This window comes from Pinus tabuliformis, chromosome 2_2 (genome assembly GCF_031772625.1).
Source record: "Pinus tabuliformis cultivar Carrire ecotype Pingquan chromosome 2_2, CPIR1, whole genome shotgun sequence".
NCBI classification, from domain to species: domain Eukaryota; kingdom Viridiplantae; phylum Streptophyta; class Pinopsida; order Pinales; family Pinaceae; genus Pinus; species Pinus tabuliformis.
Genome location: NC_142300.1, coordinates 95392358 through 95402383, shown reverse-complemented (window position 1 = coordinate 95402383; position 10026 = coordinate 95392358).

The window sequence follows — 10026 nt, the reverse complement described above, 5'->3', positions numbered from 1 at the left end:
GAAGAAGAAGGAGCCAAAGGTGAAAAGGGGCAACCAAGCATCGTCTAGCGAAAATCCACACACTACACTGTCCAGGCCTAAATCGCCATGTGTCATTGGCAAAGGAGACCATTATCATTGAGATTTTCCTTGCATCCCTCGGATCTTAAGGGATTGGTCTCCTCCTTTGCACAATCCAGTGTCGTCAACCTCTGATGATCATGTTGAAAATAGACTGTCGACTAGTGAAAGTGAAACCGCTGGACAAAAAGGAAAATGTAAATTTCCTTGTAAACTGTGTGAAGGCGATCACGCTGTCCACCGTTCTCCCTTCTTAGATGAGGCTAAAAGAGTTTTGGATGACCGTCCAGTTTCACCGTTACAACCTCCTCCTGGATATAAGAAACTCTTGCCGAGTCCGTCACTAGTTGAGAATCTGGCTGACATGCCATTGTGGTCGGTCAAAGCGTCTATCATTAAAGATAAACCATTTAAATCCACACTAGACGAAAGTCAAAATGTTGAGGCGGAAGTTGACTCGGCCTTGCCTTCAGAGGATCCATCTTTAGATGATACAATCATCGGGGAGAACAAGAACGACATTGTCAAAATTCTCTTCATAAGCACAGACTCCGATGAACATGGGGGCAGTCTACCCATTCCTTTACCACAGGAAGGAAGTTCGTTAGAGTCATATCCGGCCGTCTATTCGGTCTCACCTCCAAGCAACCTAGTTGTTTCCTTCAATTGGAATCTACTAGGCAGACCCCGCTTACCGGCTAGTGCACCATTTTGAATCATTACTCAAATATACAGAATGGTCATGGCCGGTACCATCATAGATGAAGGGGATTCTCTGAGTATCCTTTCCTCAACTGCTTGGAAAGTGCTTGGTTTGCCACCGCTTTTGCCTGAAATGCGAAATCTAATAGGCTTTTACAAAGGAACTAGTCAACCGTTAGGGATCCTTCCCAATGTGCCGATAACATTGATAAGGAAAACCATTCACATGAACGTAATGGTAGTCCAAGGACCCTTGGATTATAATCTACTCCTTGGACGTGACTATATTTGTTGCATGGGAGCCATTGTCTCCTCACTCTTTAGAGTAATGTGTTTTCCGCATGAAGGAAGAGTGGTCAAGCTCATAGACCAACTTTCATTCCCCGGTTCACACATAGAAAATAGTCATATACCATCCCTGAATGGTCTTTTCACGCAAGGAATGTCTCATCAATCCCCAGTCCGTCCTCCTGATGAGCGCGAGTGATTCGAAGGATATGACTGAAACCCAAGGGGCATGCACCCTGGCCTGTTTCGACAGGAAAACCTTGGGTATAGGGTAGGCTTCCGTGAAGGATATATTACTAGTTGACATACCCGTCCATTTAGGAAAATGGGGTTAAACCGGAATAAGATACCCCCGTTAGAAGGCAGGCCTTTCTCGATAGAACAAATGTTTTGTCTGCAAATTGAAGGGTAACCTGGAAAAGGTAGGCCTTTCCCGATAAAACAAATGTTTTGTCTGCAAATTGAGGGGTAACCTGGAAACTCTGCTTCACTATACCTGGGGGCATGCAAACCTTTTGGCATGCAACTAAAGAGCGACCATTTATTTTTTAAATTTATAGGTCCTCTAACCCTTTAAACTCATAGGATTGGTCCTTTCCTAACTTTCATAAAGAAAGGATGTGGGGCAAAGCTTTGAAAAAATGCCATTTTTAAATGAGACATCCTTATTATACGACTGGATCGAGCAGTTTTAATGCGGAATTCAAGTTCGTTAAAAAATAAACATAAGCAATGAGCAAATGTTCCCCCAGAGTTTAAGCTCATTAAAAAATGAACCATTTTCCAGTAAATAACCTTCGTGAATTTATTATCATCAGCCTTTGAAGCCTTGGTCGTGTTCTCATCATCACCTCCACTTTGTTTTGGTCGATCATTCACCTCCATTTGATTGTTTACCCTTTTGAGGAACAACTGCGAAGAGTGATCCTGTTAGCCATCCTTGTGACACTGCCGTGATTGGAAAATTCCAAACCTTACCTAGAATCAACTGCTACCCAAATTTATCACTCATTCCTCAAAAAACGAGTGTCCTTTAAGCTCTTTTCAACTGACTCATAAAATATGAAAAGATTGCCGAGCAATTGGCCTCTCCAGCTTGTTAAAGGGACCGGAAGTGTTATCCCTCCTTTAGATTTTAATCTTTTTGGACTTCAGGGATCATTACACAAAAATATCGAGCGCTTGTTTTGTTCGGCTCGTTAAAATTACCAAAAATTCATCCCTTTTGTATTTTTTTATACCTTTTCAGACTCAAGGGATTATATGACGAAAAAGTATTATTGGAGTTTTCTTTACGTCCCTTTTTCAGACTCTCTAAAATTGAAAAGGACCGAGTTATCCTTGTCGTTAAACTCATTAAAACCAAATAGCGAAAAACTTGTCCATACAGACAAGAATGAGTTTCACTATCGCTAGGCTCGTTAAAATATAGTGATGGGTTTGCCTGAAGGGAAAATTATAGAACAAGCATATGTTATCTTCCTCAAGCTTGACAAAAATAAAGAGGTACTGGTCAGCAATGACTGGGGAAAATTGGGAAGAAAACTTGAAAAACTTTATTGGTAGCAAGTCGCTCTTGAACATGACACTTTCACTCTGCATCCGAGTCGGGTTGGGCTGTTCCGTTCACTGGTCATATCACCATGGGTCCATCACACCATCCATATTTGGGGTTAATGCTACCAATCCATCATGTCAGTGTTTCCGATATGTTCAAGAGAAGTCGCTCAGAGAATTCACCTGTGTCTCACCCACTACAATACATTTACACTCCATTCCTTCATGACCGCCACCCTGAACCTTATATCACCAGATCATTTTCACCTCCATTAAAATCATTTGCTCCATTCCGTGTCATTGGTGTGGGATTAACTAAGGCCCTCCTATGACGGATTGCTTCTTTTCAACATCAGCTCATTATCCAAGAAGTTGATCTAGGAACAACCCTTTCAGTACTTTGAAGCTTGCATGCCTCAATGGCAAGTTTCTCACTTCCGGTGACAGGTTTACATCAATGGCCTTTGACCGAAAGATTTTGCGTGGTGTTCGACGCCAAGTCCCTTGTTCACACCATGTGAATTGTACTGTAGTACCTTGAGGGTCATCATCATTATCGGTGATTCCTCTCATGCCTGTTAACAGCTCACATCATTGGCTGGTAATCAGGCGATGTCTTTCCATGTTCGACTCCAGAACATCTCTCACATGGATCGACTGGTACTTTGAGTGAAGATGGAACGAGATTGAAGACCTCGGATCTAGTTTCATCCATCCGGGCTGTGATATATATTCAGGAAAATAAAGACATCAAATGTACATCATTACTGCACAGATAATCATCCAACCTAAGGGATGATGGCTCTACCAGAATCATCAGTCTACACTCAGACAATTGTCTGTCTTATGTACATGAAAATGAATTTATAAAGCTAAGCATGGGAATGCCAGCCTCAGCTAGATCATGAAAATATTATGAAGATAATGTATTGTATTGTATCTTATTACAGGTCGCCTTCCAGCTTGAAAAAACTTCAGATCCTCATGATAAAGAATTTCACACGACATCAACAGATTAACGACCTCATGCTTTAAGGGGCAAATGTTATAGACATTTTTGGGCACTGCAACCCCAATCATAAATGTCCATAAAACAAGGGCTCTTAAGTCCCTAAAAGTGTTGTTGCAACCTCTAAAAGAACAAGGTCAACTGATTACATCTTCTCCCAGAATTTCTCCATGAAAGCCTGCTCAAAACTGGTCAAAACTGGACCATCTCACCTACTCCATGGTCAAAGTGCACTACATCCCACCTAAATACACATGGGAGGTTCGATGCATCTTGAAAATCCCTTCTGTGGGGTGCGATGGGTGAGAGTGGATAAATGGCAGGGTCAATCTACAAGGTGGAGGATCATGGAATCTTCTAGAAACTTTTCTCGTGACACTTGCCTCTCTGCATTCACCCAGGGATGAGTAAGAGATCATCAATCTCCAAGTGGAATCAAGAACTATCAGAGAGAGGACAATAATCAAATCTCAAAACCTGACTCACCCCCCTTGCAAACATCTATATATGGATCCCTCATCCTAGAGATCCAGAGGCTGGAATTTCGTATCTTGTAAGGAAGTGCTGCTGGTTTGTTGGTGCAACATCATAGTGTTGGGTGATCTAAGCTTTTCATGAGGTGAAGAAGGGCTTTCATGCTGAGAGGATGATGCTGCGTCAGAACAATTGGTTGTAATCCTCTTTGCTATTCTTGATTATTAATAAAGTTATTCAAGTTTTCCTCCATATTCTTGTATGATTGATGATATATGCATTTGTGTGGCCAATATATATCTGGTCCTATATTGTTTATGATAATAGATCTATGTTCTTGGATAGTGTTATGCTGTTTTGATTCTATAGGTGCTCTTTGAAGTTGGGTAGACGAGGAAGCTAGTGGCAAAGATCTATCAGAAGGGAGAGGAATCAAGCAAGGAACCATGTGCAAGACAGAGGTTCGTCTCCTTTATTCCCCTCTTATCTATTTCTCATAAAGGAAAACGAAAGTGGTTTTAGTTTGTTTGCTTCTAAGGTAGCTACCAGCCTTAGTGGGACTAGCAGCTCTGCATAGACACTAGATTTCTCGATAACACCATTGCTAGGATTTGATCCCCCTACTCATCGTTGGCCTCGTCATTTCCTATGGCCTCGCAAGCCTCTCTAGAAAACCTTAAAAAATTAGCTATAATGATTAGAGAAGCAAAAGCTAGGGTTTGTTTCCTTCATCAATCATCACAACATTGGTGTTTTGGCATCTTCCCTTTCAAATAGTTAGATCCATATTCAACATCTCAAACTCCAAGCAACTAAATGTAAATGACCTTGGTGACCCAAAAACAAATGTAAAAAACTCATTTCTAGAGAGGAATTCTTCCTGGCTTAAACTCAACACCAAAAAAATAAATAGAAAACCCTGTAGTAAAACCAAAGAAACTTGCATCCAAATCAGACCCATGATAATATTTCCACGTTGACATTAATTATGTGTAACACCCTCCTCCCACATTTACCCAAGCTAATCGGTCCGCTAGGGTAAACATGTGACGAAGAGTTATTATGATATGGTTTAACTCCCCATGTATAGTTAAGGAAGTGGAACTCACATGACAAGACCAATTTGACCTTTCTGAGGAGCTTGATAATCTTCATGATCCAACCAAGCCCTGCAAGTGTCCAACCCCTAAGCCAACTTGATTTTTTTTGAGATAGACCCCTAGTCGCTCCCATGACAAGCCTTCCATGCAATTGGTACCTTCCAATTGCTCCCAAAACAAGGAATTCATGTGATTGCATCATTTTTCACACAATTCTGTCCTAGCAACCCCATATTCTAAGCCACTTTTTCAGGGCCAGGACTCAGGCCTCTTCCTAGAATTTTATGAAACTCTCATAAGTGATAAATAACAATATGAGAAGGCCTCTAATGCCAAAATTGAACAAGAACTTGACCGGACAAGACCTACACATGATAGACATTCTATCAAACACATCATGAACATGTAATCTATAGGTGATATAAACACATATGGTCATAGGTACTTCATACTTATCTGAGACTCATAAATAAGGTCTGATGTTACTCACAATAGTTGAATTATCATCTATTAGGTCATGCATTCATTAAAATTTAATTTACATAACAAAATAAGATGAGATCCATAACTCAAGTCTATCATAAAGAATTCTTATAAACAACAAAATATCAATGATAGAACAACCATTATAACCTCATAATAACAAACACATTTATACATAATACACAATAGGAAAAGATATCTTATTAACATATGCACAATCTAACCAAGCGAGGGACTTCCACATTCCACTTGACCATTGATTTTGCTGAACCAAAACTTTCTTTCACCCAATCAACCCCATTCATATTCCAAGCATGAATGTGGTACTTACAACTAAAAAACCAAGGCTTCTTCAAGATTTACCACAATCCATGAAGGGATTCCTAGGCCGAAGTCCTCATATATACAACTAGGATTTACTACAATCCCGCCAAGGGATTTCTAGGCCCAAACAAGAAACATACACTACTGGGTGTTATTCCCTACAATTTCCTAGGCTGAGGAGGAGATCTAAAGAGGTAACCTCAAACCAATTTTAGTTCAAGAGCTAGCCCTACTGAACTAGAGAGGGATCCCTCTAAGTATTTGTAATTGAATAACTGGAGAGAAATAGGTTTTAGGCTAGACATACAAGTCTTGTTTGAGTATTTGTGAATTTATGGTTTTTGGTTTGCTGGATAAGGATTAGAGCATGCAATTAGGTTAAGGCTTCAAGTATGCAGTGGAAAATATAAAAAGGAGCTAGATATCAGTGTTATGGTGAAATTAAAGTGTCGTCAATGTATTATAGGTTTGAGAGTTTAAGAAAACATAATGAGAATATAGAAGAATGAATTCATTAGTTTTAGAAGAAAAGAAACACAAGCATGATTTCCAAATGAAAAAAGCTTAAAAATAATATTTATGTCTATATAGCTGCAAGGAAATTCATTGGAAGACGATAAATCATGAAAAGAGAGATGATTTATCCACTATAAACTTATAGGAAAAGAAAACAACACCAAAGACTCACTAAACAAGGATTCCTAAAATATAGCTACAACTGCTCTTGTATTAGCTCTAAAAGAACATAAGGTACAATTTTCTCAAAAAAATTCCAAGCCCTCTCTCTAAATGAGAAATGATACATATAGAGTCAATTGAACCACTTCCCCTCCTTCAGGAGTCAAATCCATAGGTGGTGCAACTGTTTCCAAGATTCTCTCAACAAACAGGTGAGAGTGATAATGTCAAATACAAACTCTTCTCTTAGACTTTGTTTTGAATTTTGCTTCCTTAATGAGGCCCAATAAACCATAAAAAAAACCTATCATGTCTATTTATTCATTATTACATCATCTAACCTTGAACTACTTCAATTACATCATGGGTTTTGCCTTCGATCAAGTCAAATTGAAAAATAGGAAATTACACAATGAAATTTAAAATAAAAACTCAGAAATTTGTAGAAGCGCAGTGCTAACTTTGAGCCCATTTTAAGGTGCCTTCCTGAAGTGCAAATTGATATCTGAGAGAACAAACAACTAGCCTTGCCTCTCTAGTTTCAAAAACACCTTGAATTTTTGAAAATGACCCATGGGAAGGCCTTCAAAAACACATTCTCCCAAGGTGGTTCCAGAAGTGCAGCGCCTATCAAAAAGAGTGGAAGAATGATGTTTTTTTACCGCTTGCTTCTCCTTTTTATCAAAATTTGAGTCTTCTTTGAGAAAAATTATGAAATATTTTTTGATAGGAGGCCATGAGATTTCCAAAAATGCAAGACATCTTGCATTTGGAGGTCTGAGGAAAAAGTGTAGCGCCTTGCTTCTGTGACTAGCTCATTTTCTAAATTTGGCACCAAAATAGTAAAAATACCAAACATGCTTAGAAATCCTTCAAAATTGGTCATAAGATGAAAAATCAGGTATGTCAAGCTCTCATGGATGCTTCAACAAGCATCTCCAAGTTATCCATCTCATTTTTGTCCTTTAGGGTTTCCTTTATCTTGTTTTCCAACTGCTTGAGCTTGATGTTGCATATCATGTTTCTGGTTTGATAATGATGTGTCATGTGTCTTAATACCTAATTATCTTTGTTGGCTTGTTCAAGAATATTTTCTAAGTGGTCATTGACCTTATCTAGCCAATACTCCCTATCCTCATTGATATCCAATGAAATTTTTTCCTCCATGTCTAGGTCTTCATCTAGAGGATTATGTCCTTTTTCCTCCTTCAATGCCTTTTTAAGTCCCTTAGTCCTTGGCCTCTTTTTTTTTTTTTTTTTTTTTTTTTTTTTCAGTTTCCTCAGGTTCACTAGGCTCCAACACTACTTTGACTTTGCATGTTTGCTACAACAATTTAGTTTTCTCTTTCTCCATGATGAGTTGTCTAGCCTTAAGTTGATCGTTTTCTTGTTCAAGGAAGGAGATAACAAACCTTGCTCTTGCCATATTGTCCATGTGTTCTCTGATCTGAGAATGCTTCTCTTTCATAATTTGTTACATGTTTGAAGGTTCATTTGTTGCTTCCAATTCCACCAATTCAAAATCATGCTCAATTAGGTCTTCATCCTGTACATGTGATCCCTGTTTTGCTGATGTAGAAGGCTTGGCCCTTTTCTCAACCTGAGAAGTAAACACAAGCATTTTTCCTCTTTGATACATTGTAGTCACCCCAGGTCTAGGTGCCTTGGGAACCTCCACTAACTTTCTTGACGATCCTACCTTCACCTTCTGTGTTGATATGTTTTGATGATGAATTGAAAAAGTAGTTTCATGCCATTGCAAAGTTGTTTCTATGAATGAATCCCATGTCATGTTCTTCTCTGCTAGTTGATGGAGAGATGCAATATTTATCAAACTATGATGAAGAAGACTATGGTAGTGTTCTTTTTCTTTCACCTGTACCTTCTCAAACATTTTAGCAAGGCTTCTACATAGATAATTACACATGTTGAGAGGTTTTTGAGCTGTAAAGTGCATTAGAAGCCTGATGTGATATGCATACAATCTAGAAAACCTTCCCTCACAGGTGAAAAACTTCATTACAATCTTCATCAAGGGCACATACTTCTCCAACAGGTACCTAAATGGGATGATGTGTGTATGGGTCTCTTTATAGGGTGATTTCAAGAAAGACCTGTAATGTTCAAGGTCCAAACTCATACCTTTAAACCAATATTCTCCATGATAAGGTATCCCTGTAGCAAGTGAAATGGAAGCCACTAAAAATGTAAACTCAACCCCTGCTATGATGGCCCTTTCCCCTTTTAGATGGCTGGCAATCCAATCAGTTAACTGTTCATGGAAACCTACTTCACATACCCTTTTACAAAACTCTAGACAATTGACATCTTCAAATCACTGCTTGATGAAAGGTGAGGATTTGATTTCATTGTACTTGGTAGGCTCATATATGAGGATTTTTCCTCCTTTATGGTGTTTTATCCTTTTTGATGGTGAATAATCTCCCTCCGTCATGGTAGAAACCCTAGATAATAGGAAAATGGAAAAATAGTGAGGAATGAATGAAATGATGAAATGAGGGGATTTAGGAAAGGAAATGATGGTAGGAGAAATTTTAGGAGATGAATAGGGGTTGAAAGCAACTTATGAATTTTAAATGGAGTGAAATGAGGGAAAGAAATGATTAGCAAAAATTGAAAAACAAGGTTGCTAGAAAATCTACTCAAATTGTTAGGTATGAGCTAGGGTTTATGTAAGGGTGAGGAAATCTAATGATTGATAATATATTTAGTGAATAAAAGGGTGTTTCAAACATGTACATAGGTGTAAGGTGGAAGATTTACATGTTTTCAATATCAAAACTAACCAAACCATCAGTTACACTAGTGCTTGCGGCATGAAAATTTCACCTAAACCCTCGATGAAGAGAACTTGCATTTGCATTCATCTTGCAAAAGGAAAAAGGTGAGAAAAAGAATTATACTTACTTTTGAACAAGCTTAGAATAGTAATAAATACAATTTCAAGCTTAAAATGGAAATTTGGGTGAGTTTGGATGAGTTTCGGGCTGCTCTGGCACAAGCGCAGTGCAGTTCATTTTAAAAAATTCAAGGTGTTCTAGAAACTAAATAGACAAGGCTAGGCTTGCATTTTTCAAAATTTCATGTCCTACTCTCAAAAAAAAATTCATCAGTTTTCTCAGAGAGGGCTCAAAGTTTTAGAAAAAGGAGAAAAAAGGGGTAAAAAATCATCATTCTGCCACTCTTTTTGACAGGGGTTGCGCCTCTGGAGACACCTTGGGAGTCCGTTTTTGAAGGCCTTCCCATGGGTCATTTTCAAAAGTTCAAGATGGAAACAAGACAGGCAAGGCTAGTTGACCATTTTCTCAGATCTAAATTTGGAATTTAGGA